Source organism: Neovison vison, chromosome 12 (genome assembly GCF_020171115.1).
Source record: "Neovison vison isolate M4711 chromosome 12, ASM_NN_V1, whole genome shotgun sequence".
Lineage (NCBI taxonomy): Eukaryota > Metazoa > Chordata > Mammalia > Carnivora > Mustelidae > Neogale > Neogale vison.
Genome location: NC_058102.1, coordinates 8,659,107 through 8,682,114, shown reverse-complemented (window position 1 = coordinate 8,682,114; position 23,008 = coordinate 8,659,107). Strand labels below are relative to the sequence as shown.

Here is a 23,008-nt window from a genome sequence, read left to right as displayed (position 1 = left end):
TCAATTCACAGTTCACATGAAACCATTCCCTACCTTCTTTTTCACTGTTTCGCATTAAGGTGGGTTAGTTAGTTTGCAATTTCCCTGGTGATTCACCCCTGATGGTCACACCAAGATAGTATATTAAATTGACTTCAAGCCCTGACAAGCATCCAGACCCAATGAAACCTTGATGATCTATAATCAGATTTTACTAGAGAAACCGCATGCACAGAAAAGAAAGACATTAAAATCATAACAAATTTGTCTTGTTTTCAGTTTTGTTTCTCTGCCTTGACCTTCACAGCTCCTAGCTCAGGTCTGATTAATTACTGTATATGTATTTAAGAAGACATAAATTTCCAGAAGCAAACTATATGAGCTATCCTTTCTTTTTCAAAAAATAAGAGAAAGGGTAATTAACTTTTTTTTTTTTGTAAAAGTATAACACATCCTCAAATAAGTAAGATGGAAAATGTATCAGTTTAATTAACATTTCTCAGAAAGAGACTATTGTCAATCCTAGGAAGAAAAAGAGAAGTTGTGTGTTTTCACAATTTTGATTTTCTCTTTTGTTTGCACTTCAAACACAGGCATTTTTATCTGACTCATTCCTGCAGTGAAAACCAGACTTGTAATGTGTTTCAATAAGCCATTAAAATTTTCAGTCGTGAGTGTTTTCTTTTTCTACTGTCCTTTTTTCCCTTCCAGCAAGCTCACACGATGCAGAGACGCACTGTGACATTGGCTTAGAGAAACAAATATTGATCTGTTTCCTCACAAGTCTATTAAAAAAAAAAATCTGTTAGAATCATTACCTGCTGGAATTGAACAACAGTCATTAAAACACTATTTTTTTTCTTTTTTGATGATACTATATTTTGGAGAGACAAAAATCCTAATTTTTAGGTTTTCCTATATTCTCTATCTTGCATTTTAAAAGTATTTTCTTAAATGAAACTTCTGCCCCAGGAAATTATCCAGTAATAGGCTTCAATCCAATCGAGTAGTTTAAAAAGGATGTGCGTAACATCATACTGAAATTAAATACCCAACCATTAAAAAAAAATTTATTCCCAACCATTTAAAATTCCCATTTTAGTTTAAATTCCCAACCATTTAAAAAAAAAAAAAAACACCCACAAAGCAAAAAGTCTAGCTGAGTGAATTAATACCATTTACTAATGCATAGTACTTTGTGACATGACCATAGAATATGTAAGACACATTCTACTATTCTTATCTTTTCAGATTAACAAGGAGTTCAGTTGATGTTAGTGGTAAATTATACGTTAGTCTTCTGTGTTTTAGAACCTGACTACATGCAAATGTTCAGTTTACTCATACCACTAGAAACTTGAGATTGTAATTACAGTGATGGGACATCTAAGACAAAAGTGGTGCCCAAGAGGGTAATTTTCACACCTGAATCTTGGTTGTCTGGCTACCCAAATCCATAGAATATTTAGAAACGGAGGCAAGTTAAGATATTCCATGTTGCCAATCTGGGTCACCTACTCTGAGAGGCCTTCAGTAAGCACATTAGCTACTCAGATCTTCCCAATATATTCTTTCTGCACCTATTCACGTACCATGATCTGTACCTATGTATTTGTTATTTGCTTTCTTTACCACCAGACCAAAAACTCCATGACAGCAGGGACCATAACCATCTTATTTACAAAGCAGTATAATCCTATTGCTTAATAGGTACCTAGTACATGGTAGGTACTCAAGAAACAGGTGCTGAGTGAACGCCCAAATGACTGACAGATTCTGCTTGGGATAAACTTGCATTGATTCAACAGCTTTGGATCAAAACCATGACATTTTAAAATTATATTCCAGCCTTGTAGTTGTCAAGTAAAATTCTAGAGTTTAAATATTTTCAGTTCAATCAACAAATATTTCTTGAGTATCTACCGTTTGTATGCCTTTATGTACGATATAAGCAATTTAAAACATGATTCTGACACTCAAAAACCAGTGTTTGATTAAGGAGCTTAAATAATTCTCCCTTAAATAATTTAATTCTCCCTTAAATAATTCCAAAATAAACACATGATGAGGTAGAAAAAGTCTCTTGGTTTCCTTTTCAGACTTATTTCCATGTTTTGGCAAAGGCTGTTTCTTCCCCCAGCTTTACTTTAACTGTAACAGGAAATCATTTAATTTATCAAATGGCATTGTGGAATTCAAACTCAAGGTTTTTTTCAGACTTTTGAAGAGTCACACCGTGTCTGTACCATGTTACGTGATACCCACAGTAAGGTGTGGGGCCGCTCTGAACAAGCAAACACATTAACATGACCACAGCAAAAGCTTGTAGATATCTGGAACAAATAAAGACAAAATGCCTCATTTCAATTCAGGTCTTGCTGCCAAATGAGTTGGGGGGGAAACTGGTCTTCAAAAGTCTTTGGATATCAGAATTGAAATAAGGAACTGAGGAGCTAAACTGACTTTACCCAAAGACCCAGGACAATAATAGCAGCATCTAAGAGGCTGAGTGTGAAAGGCATCTGGAAAGATGCATTTAGGGTAGAGAGCAGCTTTCCTCTTTGTACAGGTTCTGCCTGTAGACTTAGGTTTACTCAGGAGAAAATAAGCTCTGGCCAAGATTGTTGTGGGAGAATGATTATAGAGAATACCATGGCATTAGGAGGTGTTACTGTTTGGATGGGAAGATTACTGCAAGAGGCAGAGAAATCAACTTTTTGGAGCCCTCCTGTGTGTTCATTAATTCATTCCACTATTAGTTCTCTAGAGTTCACCATGTGGCAGACTCCACTCTACAAAATGGAAAAACAGGTACACAAGACACAGTCCCCATCCTCTGGAATAAAGGGCTACTCTCTTTCGAATGCTCATAATGTGCTCACACCTAGGGATTCACCTACCTCCTCTCTTTACTTTAATTAGGATACCAAAGGCATGGACTTGAGGTCCTGCTCTGCCCTTTCCTAATTCAGGCTCAACGACTTTACTGAGCCTCAGCTCCCTCATCGGCAGCATAAAGAATAATCACCCCATAGAAAGAACAGCTGAGAGGAAGAAATGAGATGCTTGAGAAAGAATTTTGAACATGAAGGGTGAAGGCTCAGAGAATCAACTTCCTGTAGACAGCGTCTTTCCTTGGTCTCCATTTCTTCAGAACGACCACCGTGTACAAGGCAGGCCCCATGCCAGGTCCAGAACCACACAGATGAGCCCGACTACGGACTCCCTTCAGAAAGCACAGAGTTTACTTGGAGCGGAAGCCTGGGCCACACAGAAGCTTCTAGAAGGAGGGAGTGTGACACAATGGCGTCACACAATGGGGACCTTCCCTCACACAGGCCGTAGTCACCTCGGCCCCCTCTCGCCCGCACGGAGTCAGCGATGCCACCCCTTGAGACAAGAGGCGGAGACCCCACCCTTCCACACCCGTCTGAAGCCCCCAAACAGGAATCTACTACCTGAGGGGAAAGTCCTGCCACAGCGTCGCGAACTTTTCCCGCTCAAATTCAAGCCCCTCGTTCCTAGGCTGATCGCCTCCTGCAGCCGGGCCCAAGCGCCCACGCCCTCCCCACTTCCGCTTCCTCACTTCCGGGCCCTCACTTCCGGCCTCTCTGGGGTCAGGTGTCCGACTCCTAGGGCATCTAGCGAGGGGGACGCGAGAAGTTAAAATGACCGAGGTTCTTTCGTGGGGAGGGGCGGATATCAAGTGCAATGAAGTCACGTGTCTTCGTTTAACAGTCGCTGGGGCTGTGATGCTGCCCTCGGGCTCCTTTCAAAGAAAAATTTTACAGTTTGTGTTACTAATGTATTTTGACGAGACGGTGCCCGCCGCCGATCTCCACCTCAAACGACAAAGAAGGTAATGGTCGTTTGCTAGGGCCGAAAAGAGTAGTGTGTGTGTGATGGGCAGTGATGGAGTGTCTCCAGGGAGGGCCTCGCGTACCCCTGATGGGTCGTTGTTGAAATATTTAACTGATCTTCAGTGAGCGCCCCCTCTGTGCCAAGCACCCCACCGAGCTGTAAGGACCCAGAGATAAAGCATGAGTTTACAGGCTAGTGGAGGTGACAGGCACCGTCACGGAAGACTGTGACAAGATATGTATCTTGTAATAAGAGAGGAGAGAGCATCTAATTCTGCCAAGGAGTATTTAAGGGCAGGTTTCAGAGAAGACTTTACATCTGTGTCTTAAAGAATGACAGGGAGTTCACTGGATAGACAAAGTGGAGGAGGCCATTAGAGGCAAAGGACACATCATGTGTAAAGGCTTGAAAGCTGAGAGAGCCTATTATCTTGGTAAAACTACGAGACTGTAGTTACTATGGCTGTCTCAAAAGCTATTAGTGGAACAGCAGAGGGAGTGGAAGTGGCAGAGGAAATTCGGATCATGAAAGACCTTGTCCATGCTGCTAGGTGACTTTATCTGGTAGGCATTGAAAATATAATCAAACCCATGTTTTAAAAGCACGTGGCTGGCTATGTGGACTATGTCACTATTCCACCAGGGTGGAGGGAAAAGACTTAGACAATAGAAAAACTCTTCATAGATGAAAGTAACATTTGTTTTTAGCTTCTACAACTTCAATCATAATAATTATTATAATAGATATCATGATCGATACTGACGTGTAGTTAGGTAATTATGATATAAAATGGTGGAAGATATGAAAGAAGTTGGTGTGTTTGAAATACTACTTAACTGGCTATCATACAGTGTAGTGGGCATGGTAGCCAGAGGGAAACTAAAAAGGGTGGCCTGGAAACAGATTGTTCAGGACCTTGAATGCCATGCTAAGGTGTTATTCTATAAAATAGTGGGGGACAAACAACAATATTTTGTTTATATAGTGAGTTATAATTTATAAAGATTTTTTTGAGTCATAGCTTATGTAAATTTCAAAGGAACTCTGAAAAGTAGGTATAATTATTCCATTTTACAAATGAGGATGCTGATTTGGGGGAACATGCATTCATTCTACATTATTGAGCACCTGCTAAGTGCCAGGCACTATGCTGAGCTATGGGAATACAAAGAAGTAATAGTCTAATTAAAAAGACAAAAATAAATTAGCAATTATAATAATGCTTTGGGAGTAAAAAGAGGATTTGCCTAAATCTACATAATTAGAGAAGTCTTCCTGGAAGAGGTGAACTTGGGCTGAGTTTGAAGGAACAAATAGGTTACATGAATTGCTCAGAAACATTCAACTAGCAAGCGATTTAGCTGGAACTTGACCAAATTTGCAGTGTCCAGTTCCGTGCCCTTTCCTCTACCCTAAGGACTATTTTAGGTTCTTAATAAGTTGAGCTCCACCAATGTTCTTTTTTTTTTTTTTAAGTATTTTCTTTTTAAGTACTCTCTACGCCCAATGTGGGGCTCAAACTCACAACTCCAAGATCAAGAGCTGCACGTTCCACCAACTGAGCCACCCAGGCTCCCCTCCGTTGACATTCTCAGTCACAAATCATAACCTGTTACATTTTGAAAACATTGGAGATCCATTTTTTTCCTTTTTAAACCCATTCATTTCCTCCTTTTAGAATGAATCTTTGGGTGTTTCTGAAAGGATGTTGACTAGGCTCAGCAAAACTGTAAAGTGTTACCTACCTAGTGGAATTAACTTCGTTAAAGTAACATGTGAAAGGTCTTTCTTCTCTGCTTTCTTCCATTTGGGGGCACCATAATTTAGTTGCACTCTCTAAATACAGACATGGTTTTATAATAATAACTTGGTGTGTTGTTGTTTTTTTTTTTTCCCATGAACTCAGAGTTTGATTAAAGTGAACAGAGTTTTCTTCACTTGGTTTCCAGGAAACCATTGCTCCTTCTCATCTCCTTGGCTGGTTTCTTCCATTTCTCTGACCTCTCTACTTTGAAGGAGTCTGTTCTCTATCAGTATTCATTCCCTGGGTGGTTTCATCCAGTTTCATTACTTTAAATAACCTTTTCTCTCAACAGCTCTCAAGTTTTTATCTCTAGCCCTAAACTCTCCTGACCTCCAGACTCATATCTATCTTGACATCCCCAGTGGTATGGCTCATAGAAATTGCAAACTTAATACGCCGCAAACCAAGCTTCTGATCTTTCAAGCTTGTTCCTCTGTCTCAGTAAGGACACATCCTTGCTTCTGATTTCTCAGGCCATGAGCTTTGTACTCATCATTGGCGCCACTCTTTGGCTCTCAGACTTCACATCATATAATCAGCTCACCTTTAACGCAGGGTGGCCACCAATGCAGTTGGTAGGTGATAAATGGTTTATTGATCCCACATTCTAATTCATGAAAAAATAATAATATTTATGCTTCTAGACTCTCTGGTCACCCCATATATTCAGAATGTAGTCATTTCCCACCACCTCCACTTTCCACCACCTGTCCTAAGGTGTGCCTTCTCTTGCCATGACTACTGCAGTAGCCTTCTAACGTCTCCCTGCCTCTACCCTTGCTCCCTTACAATTTAATCTCAATACAGTAATGAGAGCTATTCTAAAACCTAAACCCAAATTAGACCATGTTCAAAATATTCCATTGGCTCTCATCTTAACTCAGAATGAAATCAAAGACCTTGCCATGGCCAACAAGGCCCTGTGTGTTCCAGGCTCTGCTCCCTCTCTGACCTCCATCATGACTGCCCCCCCTCCTTACTCATTGCATCAAGCTTGCTTCCACCATAAGGCTTTTTACTTGCTGGTCCCTATACCTCCCTACTCTTTCCCCAGAGAGCCATCAAGCTGGCTGCCTCACTTTGTTCTGGACTTAGCTCAAATGTCCTTTGATTTCCCAATAAAATTGCCACCCTCCACCTGGGCTACACTTTCTCTAACTCTTTCCTCATTTTATGATTCTCTGTAGTAGCACAACTATCTGACATATGTAATTATTTTCCTCTCTTCCAGAAGATAAGATCCAGGAGGGCAAGGACTATATTTTGTTCACTGCTCTATTCCCAGCCCCTTAGGACAGGCCTAACAGACTAGGTATTCAAACAGTATTTACTGAATGAATGAAACAAGAATGTCTGAATCTGTACTATTGAATGAAAAGTACACATTTTACCATAAAGGTAAATTAAACATAATTATGTACAAGAGGTTCTGATATTAGCAATGACCCCTCAAATGGAATTGCTGAAAAATTGCAAATGAGTATGGTTTTAGAAGAAAATTCTCAAGAATAAATAAAAAAATAAAAGAAAATTCTCTATTATGAGTAAGTCCACTTTTCACAGATTCTTGAATCCTCGCAGTTTTGCTGATATTTTCTGAGTGTCCCATGACTGTGAGGACTGAACTAATGGCATTCTCATATTAGAGTCTATTCTTAGGTTCTGCCTCTGCACTTGTTCAATGACAAAGCATCCGTGAAATAAACCACTAGAGTGCCCTCGCTGCCCCCTCTGTATGCTCTGTAACACGTCTGTAGGTCATTACGTGCTGCCGAAATAACATCTCTTTGAGATTTTCCTGTATTGCATTTCTGCCCCACACTTGAAAGGGGAGGGGTTCTATTCTGCTCCCTAGGGGGATAGTACCCTGTGGAAAAGTAGCTTCCTCATTAGGGTGCAAGCTGAGAACTCCATGATTCTTCCTGTAGAACACTGTTTATGTTTTCTCCTTTCTTCACACTCTCCAGCTGTGGGCATTTAGGACCTCGCTGATCAACCACTTCAATACCACTGACTTGGGATTTGCTCCATGGCCAGAGGATTTCAGTGTCTGACAACTAGCTATGAAACTGCTGGGCATCATGAAGACTGAAGAACACTGAGGCCCACATTAAGATGTTTATTGTTGTAAAGTCAGGGACATGCTGTTGCCTTTAAAATTCTATCTTGGGGCGCCTGGGTGGCTCAGTGGGTTAAAGCTTCTGCTTTCGGCTCAGGTCATGGTCCCAGGGTTCTGGGATCGAGCCCCGCATCGGGTTCTCTGCTCAGCAGGGAGCCTGCTTCCCTTCCTCTCTCTGCCTGCCTCTCTGCCTACTTGTGATCTATCTGTCAAATAAATAAATAAAATCTTAAAAAATAAAAAAAAATAAAAAATAAAATAAAATTCTATCTTTATAGTGTGTGGAAATAGTGAGGAACTTGTTCAGACAAAATTGCATTAACAGAAAGAAAATTCTATATTAAGGAGTTAAGAATAGCAAATTCTTTCCTTTAACTCATTCAATAAATATTGAGCCCCTACCGTGACCAAAGTACTCTGATGATTTCAAACCACATTATTCTTTTCTATCTCAATGAAAGTGTTGAGCAGTTATTACCAAGGAGAAATCCACCCCCCCAAAAGGAAATTTTGAACAAGATTTAGGTATAAAAAGGGTGAAAAGACCTAAAAAAAAAAAAAAAAGATATCATCTCACCATATAGAATAAGTTTAAATTTTAGAACTCCAAACTGAGTCTTCTATGATACCTTCCTTCTTAGCCTTCAAGGAATTAATGCTGGGCACATCTATCTCACGAGACAGTATTTCCCTTTCTTTTGGGCTTAAATTCTTACTGGAGCCACTTAGCAGGTGGCAGTGTCGCTTCTGTCGTGCAAAAGATGCATCGTTGGCAATCCATTTCTAGTAAGAGCAAAGAGAGGAAAAGGCCTTCGCAAGTTACACTTGGCATGGGACCCTAAAGGGAAGGAGGGCTCTCACAAATTTGAAGGTAAGAACTAAGGAGGTTGGCAATGACAGAAATCTTAGGTCAGTGAAAAATCTTCAAATCCCAGAAATCCTTTAGCTCGACCAACTCAGAAGAAAGGAAAGTCCCCAAGATCTAAGGAACCAGTCCCCGCTCTTGCCTGACTGGCAAACCTGGGGTTAGAAGTCATCCTGGTTCAGAGATTTTCTTCTTTTGTCTTTTGTTAAGGGTCATGTTATGGACTAAGAGTAATATGGGCTGAGTACACTAAGAAAGCATCTTCTCTGGGATTTTAGCTCTGTGCATGATCCCAGGGTGGTATTAAATAAGTTCCCTGAAGAAGTCCTAAATTTTTCTCTGGAATCTTGGATGTACTGGGAGAAAATGAGAGTTTTCCTTCAGAGCAGCAGCCTATTGATGAATCGTCTCCAGGATTTGAAATTTTCTTATGTGAACAGAATCGCTCAGAGGGAAATTGTTAAAATTGAAACCAAGCATATAGAAGCAAAAGTGCTTCAGAGAACCTCCTGCATTTTAGTTCAACTCTGGCAGCAAGAAAACAAAACCACATAATGTAAGGCTCACACCCAACTCTCTGAAGCCCTGTTTCTGCTAGTTCCTGTGTGGTTTGCCTACAGACTGCAGGGCTGGCTGGGGGCAGTTTGGAGGAGGGAGTAAGAAGTAAGGCAGGAGGAGGCACTATTAATGGATCTGCAAACTTGTACTCTGTTTTAGTGTGGTCCTTGGAAGACAGCACAACGTGGATCTGTACTCTGAAATGCAGTAATTTTGATGTTTGACTTTGTCTTCCTTCTTGGAAGAGAAGATACTATTAACTCAGTGTCAAAGCCAAGATATAGACTCGATCTCTTCTCTTCAAAAAGGTATGTCATTAGACAACATCGGGCCATATACTCTATAGAGATCTTGAACTGTTTTATAATTTGCAGAATGTTCTTTATGAGTCAAATCTAATTAAAATGAATCCCATGGGTTCTTGAAATATTGCTACTCATATGTTGGTCCATCCGTGAAGGTCTGTAAATCTTTTGCTGTAACAATGCTTGTGGGGATGGGATTCGACTTCCAGCAAAGGAACTTGTTCCTTACCCAGCACAGCACACAAAATTCTCCACCACTTGGCTTTTGAGCCATCCCAGGGGGAGACTCTAGACCCATTACAGAGGTAAAATCCCACCTCTCCATAGTCAGCCTTGAAACCCAGTTGAGGGTGGGGATGAAGGTCTGGGCAACAATGAATGAATATTGGCACTGGGGGGCCAGGATTGCTTACATCTGTACTTCTCTTAGAAATTCTCTTAGAATTTACCTTGACAAAGAACACCACTTTGAACTTCTTTACAAAAAGAGAAGTTTCTGTTGAAATAGATTTTGAGAGAGTATTGTTTATTTTTGTCTCTTTATTAATAATTAGCGCCATATCCCCAAGATGGTGTCCAGTTCAGGAGTTGAGTCTGAAGACAGCTCCTCCTTTACGCTCTTTGCCCCAAACACTCTTGACTATGAGGGTTGAGGATACCCACCAAGGACTCCACTAGCTTAAAAATTCTGTGTTTATATGACTGGAATGAGGCCTGGTTAATAAGGTGTACGTAACTTAGCCTGTGCATTACTGAAAATACTCACCCCCAGATAAATTAAGAGGGAAATGTTTAGGATCTAAAAATGTGATGAAAAAGATTGCATGTGCTCATGCTATGTCATCTGAGCGTAGGAAATCTCAGGCTGAAGTATCTTTTGTTCTATACAGCTGCATTTATCATAGACTGGTAAGTTCCTCAGTGGGGTCCCCCTTTTTTCTTTCTTATTTTTGGTTTCAGAAGGAACATTTCGTATAAGTAGACACTGCTTGAACAACCCAGTATTATTTCTAAAACTTCATGTTTGTAATTTAATTTTAAGGTGAAACTCTTTACAAAAGCATCCACTATTAAATAAAGAGCACTGTGTAAATACAGAACCATCAAAGGCATTTAAATTTCAAGTTTTGGCATTTAAATTTCAAGTTTTAAAAATCATGATTTGTACTCCTTTTGATTTGTTTTTCTGTAAAGAGAGAAGGCCTGTATCATTGAACTATCTTTTTAGACTAGACTTGGAGTGTCTTCCATAGAGGAAACTGTAAGCTTTTTTCCCTTAAATTGTAATAGGTTTTATTTTTTTTAATGACTTTACTGAAGCAGAGGGGAGGGATGCTATTGATTTGCTCAATATCGATCTGAGTAATATCCCTATTGCTAACATGATATTCTTTTGAGTATCTTCCGCATCTTACACCCTGATGAAAATCTCTTTTATTCTTTTATTTCAATTGTTCATTTTCTACTTCACAGGGATACTATGAGAATAAATGAGCTCATATAGATAAACGAAGTGCCTTAGGAAAAAGGCACTATGAAAATGCAAAATTGTATCACTATTAAATATTTCTTTGAATCTTTATCATTTTCTTTCTACTTTATACAAAACATATCTCACTTACTACCTGAAGCCATCTGGAAGATGCCTTCATGGAAGAGTGAAAATGATCCCCAATTCCCATAAGTTTATTGATTCTCAGAGAATAATGCCCACTGGTGTTGGTGCCTTGTGGCACTCACGCCTTAACTTAAGCAGAACTTGCCTCTTTCCCTGAACCAAAAAAGTCCACAATTGTTCAAAAATGTGTCATTGAGTGTGATTCCATCAGGAATTCTTAAATAAGTAACGGGTCGCTGCTGGTTTAGTCCTAGGGCCAGATTCTTTATTTTCATGCTCTCCTAAGACAAATTCAAAATGTGGCAAGAATCTTTGTGATCTGTTATTTGAATCAAAAGATAAAGTTGATCGGCCCCCATCTTGTCCATCTCAAGATTTGCTAAAGCGTGTATTGATCTGGAAAGGAAGAACACAGCCTCATGTGTTCGTTCGTTCTTCCTTCCTTTCTTTTTTTCCTGGGATCTTAAAATTCTCAGGAACAAAATAAATTTAACAAATAAGCACTTATTTTTTTTTAAGATTTTATTTATTTATTTGACAGACAGAGATCACAAGTAGGCAGAGAAGCAGGCAGAGAGAGAGAGGAGGAAGCAGGCTCCCTGCTGAGCAGAGAGCCCGATGTGGGGCTCGATCCCAGGACCCTGGGATCATGACCTGAGCCGAAGGCAGAGGCTTTAACCCACTGAGCCACCCAGGGGCCCCCAAATAAGCACTTATAAACATTTATTGAGCTTTCATTATGTACCAGGCCCTGTATTGGGCCCTAAGCACTCTTCAGCATTGCTATTAGGTTTCAGTAAGGTTGGGTCAGTAAAAATTCAGTAAGTGATTTTTAGAAATTTCTTCTTAGATATGTATTCACAGACAATCATTATAGAGAACTAAAAGAAACTATTACTAAGTACATGAAGATAAAAATCTCATATGCTCTCCAAAGAAGATGTAAGACATTCATGAAGAAAGTGAAGAAAATGTCCAAACAAAAAAAAGCTGAAATATTAGTACAATGAATACCTCTATACTCACCTGCTAGTAGGTTCACGATCCGTTATGTTTCTGCCATATTTGTTCCATCTTTGTGTATTTTTTCTGAACTACTTGTAAGTTACAGACAAAGTGACACTTTGTTCCTAAATAATTGGGTACACATCTAGAGAATGGGGACATTCTCCTACAGAACCCTAACAATATCATTATACCTAAGAAGACAGACAGTAATTCTTTAGCATGATCTAATATTTAGACCATATCTAAACTTTACCACCTGACCTCCAAAGCTGTCTATACCTTTAAAGAAAAAAAAAGTAGGGTCTAATTTTTATAAAGAAAAACACATTTTTACATTTGGGCTTTATGTCTTTTTATTGTCATTGGATTTTTTTTATTTTTTAAAGATTTTATTATTTATTTGACATACAGAGATCACAAGTAGGCAGAGAGGCAGGCAGAGAGTGAAGGAGGGGAAGCAGGCTCCCCATGGAGCAGAGAGCCCAATGTGGGGCTCGATCCCAGGACCCTGAGATCATGACCTGAGCCGAAGGCAGAGGCTTAACCCACTGAGCCACCCAGGCGCCCCTGTCATTGGATTTTTTAAAGGGTTAGGCCAGTTATCTTGAAGGATGTCCCATGTTCTGGATTTGTTGTTGCCTCATGGTGTCATTTAATTTGCTCGTCTACCCCCTGTATTTCCTGTAAATGCCTACGTCTGGCCTACGCATTGATTAGATTTCGACTGAATGTCTTTTATAAGGTGCTCCATATCGCATCTCATCAGGAAGCACAAAATGCCAGGTTGTTGCTCTATTTGTGACTCTCGGTTTGATAGTGGCTCGTGGTAGTGCTCTCACTCCAGGGAGCTCTCATTATAAAAGTACTTTTTCCGCTTTTGCAGTTAACAAGTTCTCCGAGGGGGTGACGCTTCGGCACTGGTAGTATCTTACTTCCCAACAAATGTCACCTAATGGCTTTAGGTGATAATCCTTGCCAAAATCGACTGCTCCACTGGGGATCATATACATTTTTAATGCACTGTGAAGAAGGATTAGACATACAAATTCATCATTTTGAGCAGCAATAGCAGATATTATTGAGTGTATAAATTCAGGCAATAATTCTAACAACAATAATAAGTAACATTTATTGAGTGCTTGCTATGGGTTTGAGGCCAGTCCTCCAGCTACTAACTGGGCCAGATGGGACAAGTTAGTCTTTCTGTGCCTTAGTTTCTTAAGCTACAAAAACAAGGGTAATAATGGTATCTATCTTATCGTATTGTTTTAGAGACTCAATAGAGTTGACCCTTGAACAACATGAGTTTGTTTGTGCACATCCACCTACACTCAGATTTTTCCCTATAAATACAGGGCAGTACTGTAAGTATATCTTCCTTATGATTTTCTCTTTAAAAAAATATTTATTTATTTGAGGGGCACCTGGGTGGCTCAGTGGGTTAAAGCCTCTGCCTTCGGCTCGGGTCATGATCCCAGGGTCCTGGGATCAAGCCCCGAATCAGGCTCTCTGCTCAGCGGGGAGCCTGCTTCCCCTCTCTCTCTCTGCCTGCCTCTCTGCCTACTTGTGATCTCTGTCTATCAAATAAATAAATAAAATCTTTAAAAAATTTTATTTATTTGAGAGAGAGAATGCGAGCAAGCATGAAAGGGGGAAGGTCAGAGGGAGAAGCATGCTCTCCTCTGAGCAGGGAGCCCACTGTGGGTCTCTATCCCAGGACCCTGGGATCATGACCTGAGCTGAAGGCAGACATCTAACCAACTAAGCCACCCTTTCCTTATGACTTTCTTTTTTTTTAAGATTTTTATTTATTTATTTGACACACAGAGATCACTAGTAGGCAGAGAGGCAGGCAGAGAGAGAGGAGGAAGCAGGCTCCCTGCTGAGCAGAGAGCCCGATGCGGGGCTCGATCTCACGACCCTGAGATCATGACCTGAGCCGAAGGCAGAGGCTTAACCCACTGAGCCACCCAGGCGCCCCTCCTTGTGATTTCCTTAATAATATTTTCTTCCCTCTAGCTTATTTCATTGTAAGAAGACAGTGTATAATACACAGAACATGCAAAAGTGGTGTTAATCGAGTTCATGTTATTGGTAAGGCTTCTGGTCCACAGTTGTCTACTGGTAGTTAAGTTTGGGGACAGTCAAAAGTCACACACAGATTTTCGACTGAACAGGAGGTAGGGGTGGAGGGCAGTGGCCCAACCCGCACCTTATTCAAGGTGCAACTGTAATTTATACATGTAAAGTCCCTAAAATGGTGTCTGTTAGTGTTGCTTGCCCAGCATGGGTCTATTCCTTTATAGGTATGAACTCTTTTGCTTTTCATAAAGACCCAAAGAAGTAAGGGCTCTGTTATCCTTCTTTTGCAAGTGAGGAAGCACAGGTGCAGAGAGGGTAAGAAACTGACACAAGGTCACTTAATTAGTGTGTGGTAGGGTCCGGATTTGAACCCAGGAAGCCTGACTGCAGAGTGTTCTCTCCGAAGACTGGAACCTGTAAGGAACCTGTAAGGAGAGATGACGGAAATGGAACTGAATGGGAAGCAGTAACGGGACCTCACGCCACCACCACCCAGGTTTTAAGTTACTCTAAGTTATTGAAAGTCTGGGACCGTTGCAACCAAAGCAGATTTTAGGTTTTATTCATCGGAATGATAGCACTACATTAAGCACTGATGAGTGCATTTACCGGATTTATATAGCTTAAGGCTCTGTATGAGGAACTTTAAACAAAAGATATCACTGGGAACTGAAAATACAGAACTATGAAGGAATAGGAAGGAAGCAAACACAAAGGAATAATACAAGAGGGGAATTACGAGTCCTCAGGGCCGTGGGGCAGGAGATGATATTTTGATATAGTCAAGAGAGGAAAAAAAAAATCCCTCTCATTTTTCACATTCCTGTACTTTAAGATTTTACCACTTAAATACAGGAGTATAGCCATTGTCAGATTTGTAAAAGACCCCACTGGATTTCTCAGTGGGACAGTGGATGAGTCTCGTAAGTAGGTGACTTCCCTGGTTGGTTATCCCAGACCTTCAGATAGTCCAGAAGTCAGTCTCTGCTTCGGAAACATGTAACTGTATACAGAAAAGGCTTTGCAAACCGGTATCCTACCCTACCCCTTTATTAGCATTACAAAAGCTTTCCGGGGCTGTCTTACCCACTCCCTTAAATGCTGTTACAGAAAGCTCTCAAGTGTAATTTTCTAAACAGAACTAAAAATAAATGAGAAAAAAAAATCCAACATTAATAATGTTTTTATGCACTTCGAACACAGTCATTGCTAAATCGGTTCTGCCTTTTCATGTTTTTTAATGAAAAGCAGCCTAATTGGTCAATTGGTCATAAATAATACTTTTTCATTTGTTTTTCTCCACACCGCTCAGCCTTCTAGAACCATGGGCATAATGTGGAAGCCTACAAATGGCTTATGATTTGTGTCTTTTGTCTAGTGCTTTATGGGTAAATATTGGAAACAAAGTGCTGAGAACTCAGTAGGAACTCAGTAAATAATAAGTAGATCGTTTTCTTGTTAAATATGACTTTAAAGAAAGCTCTTTTAGATAACCAAAAAATATTACTAGGTAAGTAAACAAGCAGGAAAATAAAAACCTTGGTTGATTTGTAATCTGAAATTTCTATTCGTCATTCTATAGGCCATAGATTTTTAGTCTTTCATGGAGCAAAATGGGAAGTTAGATTAGCTCCCCTCCCCCAAATAGATTGATGTTCTAAAAACACAGATTATTGAATCAGTAAAGCTAGCAGGAAAATCTCAGACCTACATTCAATATACAAAAATAGTTATATTTTAATACATCAACCTTTTAAGTTGATCATAAATATGTTTATATCCATAGTACATAGCCACCCATTTAGGAAGCTGATGAAAGCTCTAGAAACTCCCCAGAGGAAGAAAAGTGTGCCTAGCTGGCACTTATCCACGCACACCTTTATGCAGAATTTCCAGTGGTCCATGAATCCCGTGGAGTCTACCTGTGTATCCTCAACAGAAAGAATTTCCTTTATCTGAAGTTATTTCACCCTGAGCCTTGTAAAGGCTTTCAAAAGAGTTTTCACACATGATCTCATTTGATCTTTGAGGTAGACACACTACATATTTTACCTCTCGTGTTGCAGTGTGGGAAAACCAAAGCTTGAGAAGTTAGGTAAATTTTTCAAGGTCATTTTACTAACGTCCTCCAAGACTTAAGACCAAGGTTGTGAAGTTGATACTCAGAGCTCCTTCTGTGACACTAGTCTGGGCACTACATTCTGAAAAAGCAGGAATCCTTGATGAGCTTCTGGAAATCCGAATTCTGGCTTTCCTGGAAACTTCCTGTGTGACTCTGAACAAGACACTGTAACCTCTCTGGGCCTCAGTTTCCTTCTCAGTCAAGTGAGAGGTTAGACCATAGGTGCTCTGAAGCCATTTTAGTTCTGTTGCAAATTACTTAAATCCAAATTACTTAATGCAAATTACTTAATCCCACTGGGTCTGAGAATAGAGGGAAATGACCTTTTCTGTAATAGAGGACAAGACCTTTTACCCTTCCCTGTAGGTCATAAAAGCTGGTGTCCAATTCGTGATCGGTTCCTTTGCGATGCCCAAATCCCCTTAGAAGCTATAAACGTAATAGTGCTTTTGTGGGCTGCTTGTGTGTCGTTCTGCTGTTTGCTCCATTTTCCTGCAGGGCTGACTGCCTCACCGTGATTTTGCTCTCTGTGCTCTGCATCAGACAGACCTACCACGATTATTTATTATCCCTCTTGGGTAGTTCAGAGTATAATATGGAAATAAATAAAGATGATGGACTTATTTGGGGCTGATAAACCTTATCCTTCTATAAAGGTTATTCCTCTTGAAGGACCTAAACCTTCCATCCCAATTTTTCATTATTGAATTATTTCCTTTAATGTCCCTGAAATGTGCTTGGAAACCGGGAGACTCGTAAGAAAGACGGCCTACAAGCGCTGAGCACAGAAAACCCTAAACAAGAAAGGACGTGACCGAGCCCTTCACTTTGGGAGCTACCTGGGGAATCTTTGGGTCAGTATAATTAGGAGAATTTGTGTTAGCATTTGTTTCAGATTTATTAAAATAGTCTGTAACATACGCTGCCAAGTACACAGAATCCATGAGGTAGCCCCAGCTTAGCTCTGAGTCTCTCCGGGAAGCTAAAACAGGCAGAAAAATTCTCGTGCTCTGTATGTCAGTTGCCAGATAGAACCCCAGATCCAGAGGTCTGCCCGGATGGCAGGAGCCACACTATTCTTGGCCTTTGGACCAGTCTGAGCCAAAGACTATTGGCAGGGACAGGCTGGCTACCTCCATAATCGGGAAGGTTGCCACAGATCTTTATTTGTGATCAATAGCGAGAGATATGAAATTGGGAGCCCTGGTTTTCAGCCCTTTATGTCTGTGAATTTTCCAAATGATCTTCAGGCCATCAAATGGAGCCATAACAATTTCTTGCAGAGAAGCGTATAATTTGCTCAGTCCCATGTCAGGTCATTGACTGTGGGAAGAAATACTGTCCACTGATGAGAACGACAGAGCATGAACTTTGCTCCTATGTTCTGTGCTCTTTCCTTAGCCTCGTGGATGACTTAGTGGGCTCCCTTCCCTCCTCTATCCTTGAGTGGGACAATGCCATTCTCTAACCTGCTATGCAGGACCCTTGAGAAGAAACATCCATTGTTACAAGAATTTTAGATCTTTGATCAATAGAACGATGTAATAGCTCATTTATATTTATAAAATGAATAATATGGTGCTTTCTTATTTAGCCAAACCTATTTTGTGAAATTTCTATCTCTTAGACCAATATTGTTAAGTAGACTACTAATTCACTTCATCAACTAGATCCTGTAGCATGTTGTGACTGGACACTGGTTCCCCGTAAATAATCCGAATAAACAAAGAGGGAGAAAGTGTGAAGACCAAAAAATCCCCTAGCTGGAGAGTGATTCCCAAGACCTGGAACAAGGTAGATGGAGCTCTTCCATAGTAAACTTCGTTGTTCTGTTTTGTTTTATTTTAAAATGCAAGATGTAGGGAAAAGCAAGATTTATTACACAGCCAACATTGTCAGCTCAAATTATCTCATAAAATGTAGGGTCAGTTAGGTGCTATTATCATCAAGAGAGCTCGCTATAATGCTCTGTCATATAGATGCTATAAAAAAATTACCCGTCTCGTTACTTTTATTTATTTTTGGGCTACCGTCAGCAGACATCCCCTCAATCCCTAATTCACAGTATGCAGATACATTGAGAACACTTAGGGTAATAAAAACAAAACCAAATGGATCCTTTCCCCTAAGGAACATGCAAGCTATTAGGGGAACTGGACAGATGAAAACTTCAGTGCACAACTTGTGCCAAGGGGATTAACAGAGCAAGTGGAGCAAGGAGGGCTTCTGGAGGAGGTGCCACTGCAGGGGAGGGAGGTGGCTTAACAAAGAGACATAACTACATCCACAAATTCGCATCTTCCACAGAAATCATAGGAGGAATAGAGTCTTCTTCACTGATGATCCATTTATTTTGCAGATGATAAGAGTTGAGAAGTCTCCGTGAATTATTTTTCCTTGAGGAGCCAGAAATTAAAGTTCTGCTACTGGAAACTGTCCCTTAAGCTCTTTTCCCAGATTGCCTGCTCTTCTCTTACTTCCAGTTATGTCCCTCTCTGTCTTCTTCTTCAAGCTTAAATAGCCTCGGTTCTTTTAACTACTCTCCTAAGATGGGGTTTTGGCTGCTGTCATCATTTTAAGTGCGCACTTCCGACAGACTCCAGTTTCAAGTCCTGCCTGGATGGTGGTGCCCAGAATGGGACAGAGTTCTCCAGGAGCCCTCTGACAAATGCAGAGTGCCATGGAGTCGTTGTCTCCCTTCCTCTATGCCTTATATTTCTATTAATATAGCCCAAGATTGCATTGGCCTTTTTGGCATTCATGTCACAAGGCTGACTCATACCGAAATTGTGGTCAGCTGAAACCCGTGAGTTCCCATGCCTGACTACTAAGCCAGATCTTCCTTATTCTGTACTTATACTCTTGATTTAAAAACAAACAAAAAACTCTAGGCACAGGTTTAAATGTAGAGAAATTTATCCCTATCATACTAAGCCGTATTCTAACAGCCTATCAAAATACTTCCAAGCAGGGTGCCTGAGTAGGTAGGCCGGTAGGTGTCTGCTTTCAGCTCAGGTCATGATCCCAGGGTTCTGGGATTGAGTCCCATGTCGAGATCCCTGCTCTGAGGGAGCCTGCTTCTCCCTCTCCCTCTGCCTGCCACTCTGCCTACTTGTTTTCTCTCTCTCTCTCTCTCTCTGTTAAATAAATAAATTAATCAATTAAAAATTTAAAAAAATAAATATCTTAAAAAAAAAATTTCAAAGCTAGTGAATTAGTTCTCCTTCCTAGCAGGTGAGTATTTATTTGCTGCTGAGGGCACGGTTAGTCTCATGCTGGATCCCTCTGGAAGATCAGGGTCAGGACTTCAGTAAATTTTCTGCAAGCCTGGGCATATCTCCATCTTTAGACAAACCAGTGATCCTCGATCTTTCCGGCTATAAAATAGGAACACATGTGAGTGGCCCTTTCCTTCCCAAGGATATGCAACAATGAGTCAGATGTCTACAGACTCCAAGTAAAAGTTACTCAGAGGCACTATTAAGTGAAAAGAGGAAATTTTATTTCAGGCTGTCAGCAGCTTTTGGAAGATTTGATTATGCCTACCACTGTCCGTTATAATAAATAGCATCCATTTTTGCAACTGTTTTAAGCTGTAGCTGAGTGATCTGATTTGGGCTTAGAGTACCATCACGTGATGTCAGTACGATTTCAGTGCCTGATTTGTAATTTGAGTAAACCTGAACACGTATATCTGTTTCATTGCAAAGCCTCAGTTAAAGTGATTCTTCTCTCTCCTTCCCCTCCCCCATTGGCATCTTCAGCCCTGGCCTCTTCCGTTAGTAGAATAAGGACTACAAAGACCTTGAAGTTTAGGTTTCTGTCAGATCTTTAGAAACCCCTAAAAGTCTTGCCAAAGTAGCTTAGCAGTTCATAGGTTTTCTTTCCCAGCCAAAGCAGAGAACTCAGGGCTAATCTGTATAACTTTTATAACTTTAAGCTAATAGAAACGTCGTATTTCAAAACCAATTCTTGTGAGCAGTTTTGTTCTTATAGAAAGGTTCAGGGAGCATCCACGTTTTCCTAATCTGTCATTCGGATGCAAATTTGAATGTTGCTCTCATGACCTTGTAATCCTTAAGATTCACAGATGTCCACCCCCGCCCCCCCGCCCCACCATGCCATCCCAGTGATTTTGACCTAGGGCCTCCCTACCCAGCTTCAACCACCAGTCCAGCTGATACCACTCGGGGAACCTATTACAAATGAGGATCTCAGACCTTGCCTCAAACCTACTGAATTAGAATCTGAACTTTCAAAAGATCACCCTGGTAATTTTTATGCACACAAAAATATGAGAAGAACTGACCTAGGGTGCAAGGTTTCGTACCACGTTACCCAGTGTCCATCTTGTGTCGTGATACAATTCTAAAATTCCACTTGGGGTTGATTAAGAGTTTAGAGTTGTTAGTTAAACTTTTACCAGATTTAAATACTTTATATACATCTAGCTATTTCTCAAAATATATATAACTGGCTTTAAAATACTCTTGACTTTCTGAGTTCTTGTAGAACAGGGAGAGATTTGACATCCGCCCCCTGCCAGGGACATTTGGCGATGCCTGGAGACATTTTTAGTTGTCACAATTGGGGGTGAGGGGGCTGCTACTAGCATCGGGTGGGTGGAGGCCAGCAATGCTGCTAAGGACCCTGCAATGCACAGGACGGCCCCCACCCAGCTCCAAATGTCAATAGTAATAATGTTGAGAAACCCTGTTACAGAGGTATATAGTTTGTAGAGAAAGATTCAGATGTGCAACTGTACATTATAGAATACCTTAAGCAAGTGGAGCCTTGTGGTATGTCATGATATGACCAAAGAACAGATAGGCTGGCAGTGGCCCAATGATGGTGGGAGGGATGTGGAAGGAAGGCAGTGGGGGATCCAGCCACAAGCTAGAGGAGACATCTAGGACAGACGATCACGTTGCTCTGTGCACAAAGATAGTCAACTTTACATAACACGGATGAGATTCAGAGACTAGACCCTAGGTATGAACTGGGGGTTGGGGTGGGATGGGGGGAGAATGGGCTGGAGACACACAAAGCTTCAGTCCTAGAGCAGATGCTAGATATGATCCCAAAATCATGTTGGGCCTGGAAAACAAGAAAGGCTTTCAGGTGTTAGCCCGAGAGTACGCAGTGGGTTTCAGGTAAATCCAGTAAAACAAGGGCTTAGGAGTAAGACAAAATCCCGTTTGCTGGAACTGGTCATCTCTGAGCCAGGGCAGCAGTGGGGGTGACCTGATACGAGCTAGCCAAGTATTCAGCCACAGCGAACGTCTTAAATGCCTCCCAACCGAGAGAAGGGTTAGTGCAGAGTCTACAGTATCGTTGACTTGCAGGAAGGGGTCACATGCTTTCAGCTATGGAGAAAGGTAGGCAAGAATCGAACCAGGTCCTGACCCTGGCTGGTGAAAAATCCTGAGGTCAGTACTGGGATAGAGCTTATGATGTTCTTGGGTCATTTCCTTGCTTTACCGAACTTCAATCATTTCAGAAAGATCGTCTACTTTTCAACTGTAAAATTTCCAGGGAAAGATTTCTTTAAAGATTGTGTTGATGCCTTATAATGCATCTAAGTCGAGCCTTCTTCCCCGTTCCTAACCCCAAATCCTCTTCCTGGGAAGTCAGCTGGCTTCCTTTCATCCCACCAGGGAGGCTACTTTCTAACATACGGTGATACTCAACAACCTCAGTTGCATCCGGAATGGCCACGCCCAGCCTTCCCCTTTTAGGGGCAGAGGATCTCAATTGCATTTGCACAGCCCCAACCTCTTCATCCCATGGTTTCTCTGGACCGTCTCCAGGTCCTGCCTGCTTGTGTGAGTCACCACCAAAATGTATTTATTAAACAAACGCTGTGTGTTGACTGCCCTTTTGACAATGGAGGGCAGAGAAGAGATAATGCGTAAGGATAGGCATGGTTTTGTTGGTCTCTGTTAGTCTCGCTTCTCTCTCTCTCCCAGGAGTTGTTGATCTTTGCTGAGTTCATAGTCCAGTTGGAGAGACAGTCCTTAGGCTAAGTGCCATTGTCACATTTTGGTTGTCCCACAAATACTTTCACTGCAACCGTCACCTAAGGACAATAGAGTACACTATCCTAGGAAACAGCTCTGATGTGAACTTAGCTGTAAATAAAAGTGGGATAAATGCATTTGCTCAGTTCCAGAGATGGCATTATACTGCCATGTGGATTTTGTTTCAAATGAGCTGCAGAACAAAATTCTTTTCTACGAAAAGGGATTTAGTCAACTGAATTCACTCACTTTGCTGCAACTGGATTAATTTCATTTCACATCATGTCTCTAAGGAGAAAAGTAAACTGATTTGCATCAGGCTAAATGGATATGTTGATGTATCTGAAGTCAGTAAGGCTTATTCCAACTAGATTACAACAATCACGGTGTCCTGGCTGTTTTAGCTTCTATGAAGTAGTTGCAAAAGTGCAGCTTATAAAGTTACCATAGATGGAGATGTTGCAGAAGAAGAGAGAGCGTAGATGTGTCAAATGTGATGAGCGTTCCTCCCTTCCCCCAGATTGAACCACTCTCTCACTCCTCAGTGTTATAAAAAAAAAAAAATAATTCGTTTTATTCTGTAGCCATGTTCTAAAAGTCACCATTTTATATTTTTAAATTGTGCTGCTGGAACTGCTCAAGATACAGACCCAACCCGACTTAGGGC

General features: G+C 40.9%; 1 protein-coding gene across 1 annotated transcript in view; it reads left to right on the top strand.

The window, feature by feature from the left end:
* The first annotated feature begins 9,290 nt into the window (after window positions 1-9,290).
* Window positions 9,291-23,008, top strand: part of GRAP2 (GRB2 related adaptor protein 2) — a 61,499-nt gene continuing 47,781 nt past the window's right edge. The window contains exon 1 of the mRNA XM_044226680.1: window positions 9,291-9,494. The gene's annotated coding sequence lies outside the window, so the exon portion shown is untranslated. The remainder of the gene's footprint in view (window positions 9,495-23,008) is intronic.